This window comes from Papaver somniferum, chromosome 2 (genome assembly GCF_003573695.1).
Source record: "Papaver somniferum cultivar HN1 chromosome 2, ASM357369v1, whole genome shotgun sequence".
NCBI lineage: Eukaryota > Viridiplantae > Streptophyta > Magnoliopsida > Ranunculales > Papaveraceae > Papaver > Papaver somniferum.
The window spans coordinates 51,167,369-51,184,681 of record NC_039359.1 but is presented as its reverse complement, the minus strand read 5'-3'; the positions used below and the strand labels follow the sequence as shown (position 1 = coordinate 51,184,681).

Below are 17,313 nucleotides of genomic sequence, written 5' to 3'. Positions count from 1 at the left end.
CAAAAATAATGCTCAGGTGACTGAGCCGAAAACAACATGAAGCCTTCTCTGTAAACAATCACATACATTCTACAATGACAATGTATCTCATTTCATATCTATTAGTTAAAAAAAGAATGTCTCTAGCACTTCATTTCACATTTCACAATTCAAGTTTGAGTTCAAGTACCTAAATATTGTTTTGGAACATCAAGTTCAATTCCTGGAATTTTCCTGCATTCAAAACACTCTAAACTTATAAGATGACTTACAACAATTTAGTAATTTAGACATATAATGGTAACTAAACACAAAATCGTAATCAAAGAAGATTTAGACTCAAGCTTATACAAAAACAGTGTGTCGATTTAGATTTAGACTCAAGGTTATGCAAATAAATTAGTTGAGTATGCAAGAAGACTGCTACATAGATCTCTAATTCAAAAACAGTATATCGATTTCAGTTTTTTTAGCTTATTTTCCAAGATGCTACCAAGAAGAGGCGACACACTTTGATATGTGTTATACAAAATCACCAATTTCTTCCAATCCACCAAAAGACTTAAAAAAAAGGGAAATTTCTCAGCAACAATGAAAACCCGCAACACCAAATGGTAACTAAACACAAAAAAGGAAAATAAATTACTTTGCATATCTAGTTCTTTGTCTGTACATGGGTTTGTTGTTTCACTAGTGTTATCTATAGTACTATCACAAATTCCCTTCTTCTCTCCTCCTTTTTCCGGTCTTGAAACCGACAATGAAATGATAAATCATTTTCACCGGCGGAGTTAAAAAAGGGTGTTCACTCTGAACTAGAACGAAACATCACAATCACAAGAACAATACTAGTATTAGCAAAGAAAATGCACAAGAACTATGACAACAATATCCACAATGAAAACAACGATAACGATGAAGACAGTAAAAAAAGATTACAGGAAACGCAATACACTATGTACTAACCTAACTTGTGAACTTATTTTTCTTCTTCCTCTTGTTCTTCTTCTTTTTCGGAACTGGTTTGTATGTTAGTGCATTGAACTCCTTACTGGAATATTTCGTATTTGCCATAGTTCTTATTTTTGCGGGAAAGCTTGGATACACTTCATATAGAGTGTTTCTTCTGACGATTGGCCTTGGGAATACTTTGCGCCGTGTGTTTGTTTACCCGTTTTGGCTTAGAAACGTTTTCTGTTGCTGTATGGTTCAGATAACAAAATTTTTATGCTTTTATCTGGTGGATGTGTATTGCCTGAGCTGCTGAGGATGCTGAGGTATAAAATATTGTTTTCTTAATATTTAAACGTATATATGTATACCTTTCCCCTGCTTTATGCCTTAGAATTCGTCGGTGTTTATTGCGCAGCGAGGGAAAGCTACTGGTGGTTCAAGGATCTTGAAGATTGTGGGATTGCTCCTTCTCATGATGGCCTTGCCAATCCGAGATTGGAGTCGCAGATACCCCAATTGGGTGATGTAGTTTCTCTTGACAAAGGTTGCCCCAGCTCGGATGGACACAGCAATGGCGAGGAATAATTGTAATGCTCCTTTGTTTTTTGTTTTTATGCTTCGTAACCCCTTTGGGTTAGATGCCTTGTGTTTTGTCCACGGGGAAATATGTATGTAATTAACAATTTTTATTGAAATGGATGATAGCTTTTCCTTGGTAAACTATCTCACTGATGTGTTTTTTTTGTCGTCTCTGAAGGTTTTTAATGCGTATTCTTGGTCCAATCATGGGTGACAAAGCCAAGGAGTTATCAGTTCCTTAATTGGATAGGTCAGCTCTTACAGTGTTGGACATTAAACATAGCATAATTTCGTGTGCTGTTGTGGGATTGAATTTTTTAATGGTGTCCATTATAGGTTACACCTGCCCCTTGGTTGAGTGCTCTGATGTTTGAGTCACTCTCTATTTAACCATGTTTTGTAGGGAAATATCTCGGTCATGTGATTCTTACCTCAGCCGTAGTTAGGTACCTTGATTCTGGATATCTCCTGTTATGACAGGATATCACCCGATTTCGTGATCGTGATGGAATTATCTTAGGTCTGTTACCGTCTTAGGTATCTTAGGGTGTCCCCCGCATCATTCGTTGTAGAATGGAAGGCGTGTCTAGCACCGTGACATGGTATTGATGGGATTTTTTTATAATGCAAGTATGATTCGTTGTAGAATTAAAGGTGTGTCTAGCACCGTGACATGGTCTTGATGGGATTTTTTTATAATGCAAGTATGATATGATTATGCTATATGCAAATATAAAATAAGAAATCAGAAAATAATAAGAAAGAATAAAATAAAAAATAAGTAAAAATAAGAAACAATCAAAGCAAATGAATGAATGTACACAAAAAAGGTTATTTTATTAATCTCAAAAGAGGGTTTATAGACCCTTAGTAAATTTGAGGAAGGTTTCATGACCTTTTACAAGTAAGGATTATGTCCCATTCTCGGATTTTGGTTGTGTGACTATAAGACCTTTTAAGCATTGTATCATTTTAGGTATCTAATGTTCCATGGGCGTTCGATCTCTTCGCCATTGGATTTGAGCAATCTGTATGCTCCATCGCCTGCTTAAGCTATGACTATTAGTGGGCCTTCCCATGTGGGTGCAAATTTTCCTGACTCGCGCTGATATCGCGGAATCCCGCGCCAGACTTTATCGCCTGGGATAAATTGTCTTTGGTGAACACGTTTGTTGTATTTGCGTGCTAACCTCCAATGATAATTTTTTATTCCTTGGAGAGCTATTTCTCTATTTTCCTCCAGATCGTATAGCTTGGATAGTATCACGTACGAGGCTAGATTTTTCTCTCATGCCTCTGTCTTGGTTGTAGGGATCATTGCTTCGCTTGGGATGATCTATTATGTGCCATATGTGAGAGCGAAGGGAGTCATCCATGTAGCTTCTCTCAGAGTGGTTCGGTAGGCCCAAAGAACGTTATGCAACTGCTCACACCAACTTGCACCATATCCATCTAGATTCTTATTGAGCATGTCAGTAATGGTTTTATTAGTTGCCTCTTCCTGGCCATTGCTCTCGGGATAGATGGGTGTGGATTTATTTTTCTTGATCTTGAAACAGTTGAAGAGAAGATCAATATTTTTCCCTCGGAGTTGGGCCCATTGTCTAACACATTGGCGGCTGGGATACCGAAACGACATATGATATGTTCGAGATAAATTTAAAGACATCATGGTCTCGGATGTGTCTTAGGGCTGAGGATTCTACCCACTTTGTAAAGTAGTCTGTGGAAACGATTAAGTATTTTCGTTGTACAATTCCATCTCGTAGGGGTCCAACGATGTCGACACCCCATTTGGCGAATGACCAAGGGCTTAGGACAGACTTTAGATCCATTGATGGTGCATGCCTTCTTTTGCCAAATTTCTGGCTTTTGTGAAGGATTTTTCCATTTGCTTTGAGTCCTCGTTCATGCGAGGCCAAAAGTATCCTTGCAATCTTGCTTTGTGATCTAGGTATCTTCCTCCGCTATGGTTACCTGCGTAACCATAGTGTATCTCCCTTAGTATCTCTTGGCCTTCGGCAAAGGAAAGGCATCTGAATAAGGGTCCTAGGTATGACTGTTTATATAGAACGCCGTCCCTGAGCTGGTAATTCCCCTATCGTGATATTATTTTGTGTGCGAATTTCTGGTCTCTAGGGAGATCGCCATTGGATATATAATTCATGATTGTGTTCTCCAATCGTCCTCGGGCAGAGCCTCTGTTTGGATGGTTGGGCCTACATTGAGTATTTCCATGTCTCCTTCTAGGGGGATGGAGGGGAGCATGACCCTTTCAATTCAAACGTTTGTACCCTCCGGATATTGTCATGGAGGCTATGAACGCTAAGGCGTCTGCGTGCCTATTGTTGTTCCTGTTCAAATGTTGGAACGAGATATTTGGTATTTGTTAGATGTAGTGTTTAGCCCGTTGGAGATATCGCTGTAGACATGGGTCAGTAGCCTGATATCTTCCATCGATCTGTCGGACAATAAGATGTGAGTCGCTCGTAAGCCTGACTTCAGTAATCCCGAGAGCAATGATTACTCGAAGGGCATGTATTACTGCCTCGTATTCAGCTATGTTGTTTGTAGCGGGGAATTCTAGCCTTAAGCTATAGACGATCCTTCGGCCTGTCGGGGTCGTAAAGACCATTCCGATGCCAGACCCTACGGAGTTGCATGATCCGTCTACAAAGACTTCACATCGTCTTGGGTTTTCTAAGCGAAGTAGCACGGGAGGATCTTCTAGTTCTTCCTCCATTCCGGGGATTTCCTCGGTTTCGTCGGCATCGTCTAGAGGGAAATCGACTAATAAATCTGTAACCACCTGGATTTTTATTGTTGTTTGGGCTGGTATTTCACTCCAAATTGTTTAATTTGTGCTCCCCATTTGGAGATTCGGACTGCCTTGTCGGCATGGTCTAGCACAGATTCTATCGGAGCCTTTGTGATGACTGTCACAGTATGAGCATGAAAATATGTTCGCAACTTTTGTGTTGCGTAGACCAAAGATAAAACTATCTTTTTGATCTTGGAATAGTTCTTCTCTGCCGATGTCAGAGTCTTTCTTATGAAGTAAATTGGATGTTCTACTTCTTTGTCTATTCGAGTTAGCACCGCACTAATCGAGGTGTTAGTTGCTGAAAGATAAATATAAAGGTTTTCGCCTGGGTCAGGCTTCAGTAGAATTGGTAAGGTGGCTAAACCTATTATCAAAGTCAAACCAAAACAAAAACAATAATCCAACCAATTTTATCTCAATTTTATAAAATATAACTGATATTAATAAAAAAATATTTAGGTTTTATTGAATCAAATATTAAATATGAGATTTCCATTGCTACGGTAGACAGCCTAAAACAATTAAACTATTAGAATTGTAATTCATGTAGAAATAAATATCTTGATCTATTATTCTAAACATTAAGAACTTGAAACATTATATACATAGAATTATTCATCCAGGTCCATTTGGTTCAACATTTGAATCAATATCTCTTGTTCGAGTAATGCAATATCTGCTTGCATCTTTCGGATTGCATTTGCTTGGGCTTTGAAGAGAATCTCCAGAGGGCATGATAGCGGTGTATTTTCTTTTTAATCTGGTTCCAAAAATCTCATTATAAATATCAATTTTATCTTTTGGCTCTCCTTCAATGACGCTTTGTTGTTGGAGCTGAATCATCTTGTCCTATATAAAAATGAAATGTTAGTTTACAGGTTGTTGAAATTACAGAAGTTGATTATAGACAACAATCAAGCTAATACATCAACTTAATGTTGCTTACATATATTATGCGATCTTCATCTTTGACCCATATTTATTTTTTCAGTAGTGTGTAACGAGGGTTCTTCTGATTGTTTTTCTGTTCATATCCAAAGAAGATGATATTGTAAAATGTAAACTAAATTATAAATCGCAAAGTGGTAAAATAAACAATTTTGAGTAGTAGCTGGTAGTAAAAGATAAGTACCATTTTATGGTGTTTAATATATAAACTTGACCCTTTGTAAACTTTTTTGCCCCCATTTGAGACAAATACTGATCGTTTCTACAACAACAAATAAAATCATTATTGCATATCTAAAACAATATACTTTATGAGAGAACCAGATGTAAATTTTAATACCTTAGAATCCATCATTATATTCTTTCCCCTCCTTGACATCATCCTTTGAAAAAAAAAACCCAATGAAATACTTAGACAGAAATAAGATCTGCATCATGAATAGCTTTTACTTTTATACAAAAGAACAAGAATAAAAATTAAACTACAACAAAGATCCTTTGTAAGCTTCACATATATACAAGTATACTTATGGCCAAAACCCATAATAGACTATTAGGTTTTCATAAAATAGATTTAGGATACAGAATCAGCTTTGCTATTAGATTTTTAGCAATTAGGTTCTCATAAAATAGATTCAGAATAGATTAGTCATTTGTTAAAAACCAAAAATACGGAAGAATAGAGGGAAGAATGATTACTTGCTAGTACAAAACTATGAAGAACTGAAGTGTAGAAATACTGAGGAGATACCTTATACAAGGAGACAGATCTTTGGAGGGAATTGAAAAAACTAAAACATTGAAGCGGGAATTTTCCGCCTATAGTTTTACCCAAATCTTTCTTCAGTATCTTTCCTTTGTGTTCCATACCCGTACTTATCTTCTTATTAGGATTTATGTATTTTCCTGATTTTTATTTAATAATATACATAGATTATAACTAATACATAATATTTTTCGCCCATAATTAGAGGAACTACTTTATCTCCTAATAAATTTTATGAGAATAAAAGTCCAAAAAAAAAACAGAATATCTCCTAATAAATTTCGTGAGAATAAAAGTACAAAAAAAAAACAGAAACTGAAGCTGCATGCATGGGAATTTACCAAAATCTGCGCCTTAAAATAAAGAATACAAATTTGACTTTTTCTTTTCTTTTTTGAAGTAAAATTGTCTTGTTTAATTTCAGATAAAACCGACGACAACCCTATTGGTTATTCAGGTCAAAATTCATATATTGAATTGCACTGAAAAAAGAGAGGTTGAATTAGCACCTTATAGAAGCAATAAAACACAATCTATAGAAAGAATAAACTCCGAAGCAAGTGCTTTGCGAGTCCCCTGGCACAAACAGGAAAAACATATTAGTAAACCGCCTGATCTTGAAACAGTTGAAGAGAAGATTAATATTTTTCCCTCGGAGTCGGGCCCCATTGTATGATACAATGGCGGCTGGGATACTGAAACGACATACGATATGTTCGAAAAGATATTTAAAGACATCATGGTCTCGGATGTGTCTTAGGGATGAGGCTTCTACCCACTTTGTAAATTATTCTATGGCAATTATTAAGTATTTTCGTTGTCCGGTTCCATCCCGTAGGGGCCCAACGATGTCGACAACCCATTTGGCGAATGGCCAAGGGATTAGGACAGACTTTAGATCCCTTGATGGTGCATGCCTTCTTTTGCCAAATTTTTGGCATTCTATGCAGGATTTTTCCATTTGTTTTGAGTCCTCGTTCATGCGAGACCAAAAGTATCCTTGCAATCTTACTTTATGAGCAAGGGATCGTCCTCCGCTATGGTTCCCTGCGTAACCGTAGTGTATCTCCCTTAGTATCTCTTGGCCTTCGGCAAAGGAAAGGCATTTGAATAAGGGTCCTAGATATGAATGTTTATATAGAACGCGGTCCCTGAGATGGTAATTCCCAGATCGTGATATTATTTTGTGTGCGAGTTTGTGGTTGCTTGGGAGATCGCCATTGGATAGATAATTCATGATTGGTGTTCTCCAGCCGTCCTCGGGCAGAGCCTCTGCTTGCATGGCTGGGCCTACATTGAGTATTTCCATGTCTCCTTTTAGGGGATGGAGGGGAGCATGACCCTTTCAATTCGAATGTTTGTAGCCAATGGATATTGTCACGGAGGCTATGAACGCTAAGGCGTCTGCGTGCCTATTGTTATTCCTGTTCAAATGTCGGAACGAGATATTTGGTATTTGTTAGATGTAGTGTTTAGCCAGTTGGAGATATCGCTGTAGACATGGGTCAGTAGCCTGATATCTTCCATCGATCTGTCCAATAATAAGCTGTGAGTCTCTCATAATCCTGACTTCATTAATCCCGAGCGCAATAATTACACGGAGGTCATGTATTACTGCCTCTTATTCAGCTATGTTGTTTGTAGTGTGGAATTCTATCCTTAAGCTACATAGGATCCTTCGGCCTTCCGGGGTCGTAAAGACCATTCTGATGCCAGACCTTTTGGAGTTGCATGATCCGTCTACAAAGAATTCCCATCGTCTTAGGTTTTTTCTGAGCGAAGTAGCTTGGGAGGATCTTCTAGTTCGTCCTCCATTCCGGGGATTTCCTCGATTTCGTCGGCATCGTCTAGGGGTACATCGGCTACGAAATCTGCAACCACCTGGGTTTTTATTGCTGTTTGGGCTTGGTAGTTCACTCCAAATTGTTTAATTTGTGCTCCCATTTGGAGATTCGGCCTGCCCTGCCGGCATGGTCTAGCACAGATTCTATCGGAGCTTTGTGATGACTGTCACAGTATGAACATGAAAATATGTTCGCAACTTTTATGTTGCGTAAACCAAAGATAAAACTATCTGTTCGATCTTGGAATAGTTCTTCTCTGCCGATGTCAGAGTCTTGTTTATGAAGTAAATGGGATGTTCTACTTCTTTGTCTATTCGAGTTAGCACCGCACTAATCGAGGTGTTAGTCGCTGATATATAAATATAAAGGTTTTCGCCTGGGTTAGGCTTTTGTAGAATTGGTAAGGTGGTTAAACCTATTTTCAAAGGAAAACCAAAATAATAACAATAATCCAACCAATTTTATTTCAATTTCATAAAATATAACTGATATTAATAACAAAATATTTAGGTTTTATTGAATCAAATATTAAATATGAGATTTCCATTGCTATGTCAGACAACCTAAAACAGTTAAACTATTAGAATTGTAATTCATGTTGAAATAAATATTTTGATTTATTATTCTAAACACTAAAAACTTGAAACATTAAATACATAGAACTATTCAGCCAGGTCTATTTGGTTCAACATTTAAATCAACATCTCTTGTTCTAGTAATGCAATATCTGCTTGCATCTTCCGGATTGCATTTGCTTGGGCTTTGAAGCGAATCTCCAGAAGTCATGATACCCGTGTATTTTCTTTTTAATCTTGTTCCAAAAATCTCATTATAAATATCAATTTTATCTCTTGGATCTCCTTCAATGACGCTTTGTTGTTGGAGCTGAATCATCTTATCCTATATAAAAATGAAATGTTAGTTTACAGGTTGTTGAAATTATAGAAGTTGATTATAGACAACAATCAAGCTAATACATGAACTTGATATGTTGCTTACATATATTATGCAATCGTCGTCTTTGACCCATATTTATTCTTTTAGTAGTGTGTAATGAGGGTTCTTCTGATTGTTTCTGTTCATATCAAAAGAAGTTGATATTGTAAAATGTAAACTAAATTATAAATCGCAAAGTGATACAATAAATTTTTTTGAGTAGTAGCTGGTAGTAAAATATAAGTACCATTTTATGGTGTTTAATGAATAAACTTGACCCTTTGTAAACTTTTTTGCCCCCATTTGAGATAATTATCGATCGTTTCTACAACAACAAATAAAATCATTATTGCATATCTAAAACAATATGCTTTATGAGAGAACCAGATGTAAATTTTAATACCTTAGAATCCATCATTATATTCTTTCCCCGCCTTGACATCATCCTTGAAAAAAAAATAAAAAAAATCCAATGAAATACTTGGACAGAAATAAAATTCGTATCATGGATAGCTTTTACTTTCATACAAAAGAACAAGAATAAAAATTAAACTACAACAAAGATCCTCTGTAAGCTTCACATATATACAAATATACTTATGGACAAAACCCGTAATAGACTATTAGGTTTTCATAAAATAGATTTAGGATACAGAATCAGCTTTGCTAATAGATTTTTTTAGCTATTAGGTTCTCATAAAATAGATTCAGAATAGAATAGTGATTTGTTAAAAACCAGAAATACAGAAGAATAGAGGAAAGAATGATTACTTGCTAGCACAAAACTATGAAGAACAGAAGTGTAGAAAGATTGAGGAGATACCTTATACTTTATACAAGGAGACAAATCTTTGGAGGGAATTGAAAAAACTAAAATACTGAAGCAGGAATTTTCCGCCTATAGTTTTACCCAAATCTTTCTTCGGTATCTTTCCTTTGTGTTCCGTACTCGCACTTATCTTTTTATTAGGATTCATGTATTTTCCTGATTTTTATTTAATAATATACATAGATTATAACTAATACAGAATATTTTCTAATATTTTTTGCCCATAATTAGAGGAACTAATTTATATCCTAATAAATTTTGTGAGAATAAAAGTCCAAAAAAAAAAAACAGAATATCTCATAATAAATTTCGTGAGAATAAAAGTCAAAAAAAAAAAAAAAACTGAAACTGAAGCTGCATATATGGGAAGTTACCAAAATCTTCCCCTTAAAATAAAGAATACTAATTTGACTTTTTCTTTTCTTTTCTTTTTTGAAGTAAAATTGTCTTGTTTGATTTCAGAGAAAACCGACGACAACCCCATTTGTTATACAGGTAAAATTCATCTATTGAATTGCACTCTTGTAGAAAAAAGAGAGGATGAATTAGCACCTTATAGAAGCAATAGAAACACAATCTATAGAAAGAATAAACTCCGGAGAAACTGCTTTGCGAGTCACCTGGCACAAACAGGCAAAACATATTAGTAAACCTCCTGATCTTGAAACAGTTGAAGAGAAGATCAATATTTTTCCCTCGGAGTTGGGCCCCATTGTCTGATACGATGGCGGCTGGGATACCGAAACGACATATGATATGTTCGGAGAGAAATTTAATGACATCATGGTATCGGATGTGTCTTAGGGATAAGGCTTCTACCCACTTTGTAAAGTAGTATGTGGCAACAATTAAGTATTTTTGTTGTCCTGTTCCAGCTCGTAGGGGTCCAACGATGTCGACACCCCGTTTGGTGAATGGCCAAGGGCTTAGGACAGACTTTAGATCCATTGATGGTGCATGCCTTCTTTTGCCAAATTTTTGGCATTCTATGCAGGATTTTGCCATTTTCTTTGAGTCCTCAATCATGCGAGGCCAAAAGTATCCTTGCAATCTTTTTTGTGAGCTAGCGATCGTCCTATGCTATAGTTCCCTGCGTAACCGTAGTATATCTCCCTTAGTATCTATTGGCCTTCAGCAAAGGAAAGGCATCTGAATAGGGGTCCTAGGTATCACTGTTCATATAGAACGTCGTCCCTGAGCTGGTAATTCCCAGATCGTGATATTATTTTGTGTGCGAGTTTCTGGTCGCTTGGGAAATCGCCATTGGCTAGATAATTCATGATTGGTGTTCTCCAATCGTCCTCGGGAAGAGCCTATCCTTGGATGGCTAGCCATAAATTGAGTATTTCCATGTCTCCTTCTAGGGGGATGGAGGGGAGCATGACCCTTTCAATTCGAACGTTTGTAGCCTCCAGATATTGTCATGGAGGCTATGAACGTTAAGGCGTCTGCATTCCTATTGTTGTTCCTGTTCAAATGTCGGAACGAGATATTTGGTATTTGTTCGATGTAGTGTTTAGCCAGTTGTAGATATCGTTGTAGAAATGAGTCAGTAGCCTGATATCTTCCACCGATCTATCGGACAATAAGCTGTGAGTCACTCGTAAACCTGACTTCGGTAATCCCAAGCGCAATGATTACTCGGATGGCATGTATTACTGCCTCGTATTCAGTTACGTTTTTTGTAGCGGAGAATTCTAGCCTTAAGCTATAGACGATCCTTCGGCCTGTCGGGGTCGTAAAGACCATTCTGATGCCAGACCCTTCGGAGTTGCATGATCCATATCCAAAGACTTCCCATCGTCTTGGGTTTTCTGAGCGAAGTAGCTCGGGAGGATATTCTCGTTCGTCCTCCATTCCGGGGATTTCCTCGATTTTGTCGGCATTGTCTAGATGGAAATCGGCTAAGAAATATACAACCACCTGGGTTTTTATTGCTATTTGGGCTTGGTATTTAACTCCAAATTGTTTAATTTGTGCTCCCCATTTGGAGATTCGGCCTACCCTGTCGGCATGGTCTATCACAGATTCTATCGGAGCCTTTGTGATGACTGTCACAGTATAGGCATGAAAATATGTTCGCAACTTTTATGTTGCGTAGACCAAAGATAAACTATCTTTTAGATCTTGGAATAGTTCTTCTCTGCCGATGTCAGAGTCTTGCTTATGAAGTAAATGGGATGTTCTACTTCTTTGTCTATTCGAGTTAGCACCACACTAATCTAGGTGTTAGATGCTGATAGATAAGTATAAAGGTTTTCGCCTGGGTTAGGCTTTTGTAGAATTGGTAAGGTGGATAGATGCTCCTTAATCCTCTGGAAGGCTTCTTCGCACTCATCTATCCATGAGAATTTTTCTCCCTTCTTCAAGGTGTTGAAGAAGTCTTTGAGTTTATCGGATGATCTGGCGATGAACCTTCCTAGGGCCGCCAATCGACCGTTTAGCCTTTCCACGTCCTTGACCGTGGCGAGCGAGGGTATTTAAAGTATGTCCCGTACTTTATCTGGGTCGACTTCAATACCTCGTTTAGTGACCAAATATCCCAAGAATTTTCTTGAGGTTACTCCGAAGGTGCATTTTGCTGGGTTAATTTTCATATTAAACTTTCGCATTTGTTCGAATATCTCTTTGAGATCGTTTGCGTGATTTTGCGGAAGCTTGCTCTTGACAAGCATATCATCCACATATACCTCTAGGGTTTTATATTTCCAATTTTCAAACATTTTTTCTACCATTCTTTGGTAAGTCGCGCTTGTGTTCTTTAGTCCAAATGGCATTTTAGTATGATGGTATAGACCTCGGGGAGTGAAGAAGGAGGTACGCTCTTGATCTTCCTCGGCGAATGGGATCTGGTTGTATCTCGAGTATCCGTCCATTAGGGATAGTAGTCCATATCTGGATGTTGCTTCTACAAGCTGGTCAATGTTGGGGAGTGGAAAGCTGTCCTTCGGATAGGCTTTGTTAAGATCATTAAAATCAATGAAAATACGCACTCCTCCATTTTTTTTGGTACAATCACCATGTTAGATATCCATGTCGGATATTGCACTTCTCGGATGACTAATGATGCATCTTTTTTAATTCTTTTTGTATTGCTTCGTGGTATTTTGACGCCACCTTTCGCATCTTTTTCCTCCAGGCTAATGTTTACGATTGATTTTCAAATGATGGCAGCAGACTTCTGGATCTATTCCAGGCATGTCTTCCATGCGCCATGCGAATACATCAGAATATTCTCTTAGTAATTGTGCTAACTTTTCTTCTTCCTCCTTGTCGAGGAGAGTTCCAATTCTAAGCATACCCGGATTTTCAGGTGTTCTGATATTTACTTCTTTTGTTGGCTCCGATGCCGGGAAGTTTGACTTAAGTTCTCCGACATCGGAGAGGTTTTGTATGGGACCCATAGGCGAGTCCGATAAGGGAATATTATCCGAGATTGGTACATCGTTAGAGCGTCTTGCTTCGTTTTTTACCGCGATGTAGGAATCGATTCCATCCTGGCTCTTAAAATTCTTGGCCCTTTTCTTCTTTGCCCTCGCGGAATTTACTTTGTTTTCGCCGTTCTGAACGTCTATCTTGGAGCAATATTTTGCCTTATCGGAGTCTCCGATGATTTCTGCAATTCCATCGGGCGTATGAAATCTTAGCCTCTGATGGTAAGTCGAGGAAACTCCTTTGATATCATGGACCCAGGATCGCCCGACAATAGCTGTGTAAGGTGAAAGCACATCCACTACACGGAAAGTGGTTAAGGTGGGGATTTTTCCTACCCGAACTTCCAATGTCATCTCGCCCCTCGGGCGGGTCGATGAGCCATTGAAGCCAAATATGTTGTGGGTGGAGGGTATTAGGCAGTCCTCTCTAAGACCCATCTGTTTGAATGTTTCATAAAATAAAATTTCGACAGAGATTCCTCCATCGATTAGGATATTAGGCATGGCCCATGACAATGCTTTAGGTTTTTCTTCCTCTCCTTCGTGTTCGGGAAGTGCGATGGCCATCGTGACCACCAGTCGGTCATTGTGGCTCCGACCTCCGTCAGGTGCCTCCAAGGCTGAAAATCCGATAAGAAATTTCATCCACTCCTCAATGGGGGGCTATCTTGCTACGTTGAAGACTTCGTCGCCTTCGAAGTTTCGTTTGTGAATTCGTCATGTGATATTTCCTTCAGGTGTGGGAACAATGATGGCTGAGTGCGATATAGTATTGCATCCTAGATATTGTGCCTCGCGAGGGATTTCCACACGATGTATGGGTGCCCCAGTGGCCAGTTGGATCTCTGGTTGCGTGATGTACTCCTGGAGCTTTCCTTCATCAATCAGATCCTGCGCCATCTTTTTCAAATCTCTGCACGAATCTGTCGTGTGACTATGGAATCGATGGAACTCGCAGAAGTCAGTTCTATTTTTGACCCGCTCGGGCTGCTGACTTCTGTTCTATGGGTAGGTGATTTTGTATTTTCCGTCGATCTTCTTAAGAATCTCGGATATGGGGGTGTTTATTTTTGTGTAGACTGGGTTAGAGCTGGCAAACGGGCGGGACGGGTCTGGCTTGTGACCAACCCGCGGGTTACGGGTTAATACAAGCCTGAGCTCGCGGGTTGAAATTCTTCACGGGTGGTCATTTATCCCACCCGTGCCCGTCCCGGGTAAAGCTCGCGGGTTCACGGGTGCTCACGGGTTACCTGGTTTTTGTTGAGTCAACTCGTCAGAAATCGATTTCTGGCCTATTTCCTTCCACATTCAGGGCATCTAAAGTTCCTTTCCTACAAGCTACAACCTAAGTATCTAACATTCATCCAATTCATTTGGTATATCAATTCAAAAACTCAAAATTGCAAAACTAAACAAATTAGTCTTCTTAAAGAAACACAGACACAGTCACACAGATACTATCATAGTATCATAGTATCATACTAGACTTACTTTACTAGTCATTAGTAGTTTACTTTAGTACTTAAGTACTTTAGTTACAGTTACACAGTACTTCATCAGTTCATGATGATAATTGATAAGTAATGAAAATAAACTTCCGAGATCGAGACTGTAGATACCATTGTTTCTAATTTGTATCACCAAGTGCGACAATATCACAATATTAATAACCACTTCCTGCACAAAATATATATTGTGTGGTTAATCAAAAAAAGTGTTAACTATCAAAAAAAGTGTTAACTATCAAAAAAACATCTCCAATCTCTTTTCTATGCAATATTTGGAGATATTGGTAAGTGATAAAACATTCTCATCATCATCATCTTGACCGTCACCACTCATAACATCGTTGTAATGGTCTGGTTATGGTAACTCTTGTTCTTGTACACTTGACATCGTGAAATGGATGGAGCCACAAAGAACAAGTCAAAGAGTCATTCAGAGAATCAGAAACGTGAAAAACTGGCAATGTAAAGAAAAGAAAAAAAAAATCAACTGTCTATTGAAACCTAACCATATTTCAGAAATTCTAAATCTGTTGTAAGTATTTATACAATTCTTCTTCTCAGCATAATGCTCTGATGGTGGTGGTGCTATTTATGTTGCTGGCTGTGTTGGTGACTAAGAAGTATAGACTACCAATCTATTGAGAATTTGTCACTTGTATGAGTTGTTTGTGTAAAAGCTATCTTCATCAGGTGTATCATTGATTTCTAAGAGAAAGAGACATCACAGAACAAATTGACCTACCAGTCTCGTACCTAATAGTTCATCATATATAAACCTAATGTCAATGAAATTCAGACCTCAAATTCCACTACTGATATAGTCGAATATTCCAACCAAATCATACAGCTAAACACAACATTGAAGAATAACTTGAACTGAAAAAGATGCAGTAACTGATAGCAATAACAACACATTGAGGCAAAAGGACTCACTCTCTCCCCAGTAGATTTAATCAAAGATGGTGCTTGATGTCCCCCCTGAGTTCCATGGAAAGGTTACAAATGAGATTTTGTTCATCACTAAACAGTAATTAAGTTGCAGAACAGAGAGACAAGAGTATTCAGATAAATTGTGGGGGACAAATCGATAAACACAACCAAAATTACCAATTAAAGAATCTAAATATCCTATGTGCAAACTACAGCAGAGATTACCAACAATAAAATTAGAATTGGGGAAAAAAGGCTAGTATTTCATCTGCTGGTATGAGTATTCTCGGTAGACTGGATGAATAAAAAAAGTAAAGGGGTTAGATTTAAGAAATTAACAATTGATTACCAAAACCCATGTTTTATTTTGATGATATTTACGAGAAAAGAAAAGAAAACTTACTTTTGATTGTAACTGTAAGAAGATGAAATCCGAAATTCAAACACGAGATCTGAAGTTAACCTTTACAGTGAACCTTTAAATACATGAGATCGATCTTCTTCTGCTGTTACACGAAAATTTCAGAGACAAAAAATGATATCTGGAAATAGTGAAGAGAAAAATCTTGGGTAAAACTTTGAAGTATGTTGTTGTTACCTGCTAGCCTTTAAACTTTGATCTTTAGATTTCAATTTGTTGTTCTGTCACTGTGATTCGTACCTGCCATCAGATTCAGAAGACTCAGCAGGGAAGAAGAAAAGAAGAGGAAGAATGAAGGCGGCAGCGGCTTAGGCTTAGGGAGTTAGGGTTTCTTTCTTCGTTTTTAACTTTTTATATGAGGGAAACAAGATATTGTGACACGTACGTAACAGGATTACATTACTGTGACACGCGGCCTAGTGGTGGGGAATGAGCCGGGTTAACCCGCGTGTTTCACGGTACGGGCCGGGTTAACCCGTTTATTCACAAGCCACTAATTATACAACCCGTGCCCGTCTTGTTTAGTTACGATCCGGGACGGGTGCGGGTTTTCACGGGACGGGACGGGCTAACCCGCGGGTTTTGGCTTGGTTTGCCAGCTCTAGACTGGGTCTACAAACTTTCCCTTCTTTTATTGGGATTAGTCTCGCCCTTTTCATCCTCCACTCCGATGTTTATAGAACTGGGTTGACCCGTTGTTGGGTTGCCCTGCTCCTTGCGCTAACGCCTGGGAGTTATGTGGTTCTACCACATTTGCTCCTCTACTGGTTCGTTTTACCAATTTATCATACGTACAGTCTTGAAGTTCTTCAAGGTATACATAGTCCTCCTGAATTTCTCTCAACTTTCCCATATTATTTGGCATGGTTTCATACATACGGATGAATATAGGGTCTGTGCTTTTCTGACTGTTTTTGAAGCCCAAGATCGCGTAAGCCTCGGGGACTCTTCCGATCTCGGTGCATAATTTTCTCCCAACGTGTTACCAGAGAGCGGAGTGACTAATTTGGTCCTCGGGCTAACTGGAACAGTGCGTCAACTTCAGGATTGACTCTGCTATTGTGAATGTATGTTTCAAAGAACAACTCGAATAGGTGAGGGAATGATTTAACCGATCCTTTTGGAAAATTGTTGAACCACATTAGGGACTCATATTTTAGACTAGCTGGGAAAAACTTACACAACACCACATCGTATTGGTCCCACTGATTTAGTGTCATGCGGTAAGTTCTAAGATGTTCAATTGTGTCCCCTATCCCAGTGAATGGGGCAGTGAACGTCGAAAGGGAACATTTCCTTGGAAATGGTTGTGTTAATAGGTTATTTGACAAGGGGGATTGTCCTTCCTCATGCATTACCTC

The 17,313-nt window shown here is 38.4% G+C and overlaps 2 long non-coding RNA genes across 3 annotated transcripts; both read right to left on the bottom strand.

Moving 5' to 3' along the window:
- Positions 1 to 8,570: 8,570 nt before the first annotated feature.
- LOC113353248 lies at positions 8,571 to 9,262 on the bottom strand. Its single transcript, XR_003361176.1, has 4 exons — positions 9,234 to 9,262; positions 9,078 to 9,155; positions 8,894 to 8,969; positions 8,571 to 8,794 (listed from the first exon to the last, which is right to left on the bottom strand). It is a non-coding gene; the product is annotated as an uncharacterized LOC113353248 (long non-coding RNA).
- A 6,271-nt stretch (positions 9,263 to 15,533) lies between these two features.
- Positions 15,534 to 16,177, bottom strand: LOC113353247. 2 transcript variants are annotated; one of them, XR_003361175.1, is made up of 3 exons: positions 16,130 to 16,177; positions 15,935 to 16,034; positions 15,534 to 15,579 (listed from the first exon to the last, which is right to left on the bottom strand). It is a non-coding gene; the product is annotated as an uncharacterized LOC113353247 (long non-coding RNA). The 2 variants fall into 2 exon arrangements; XR_003361174.1 differs by having other exon boundaries at positions 15,935 to 16,037; positions 16,130 to 16,175.
- Positions 16,178 to 17,313: the final 1,136 nt, after the last annotated feature.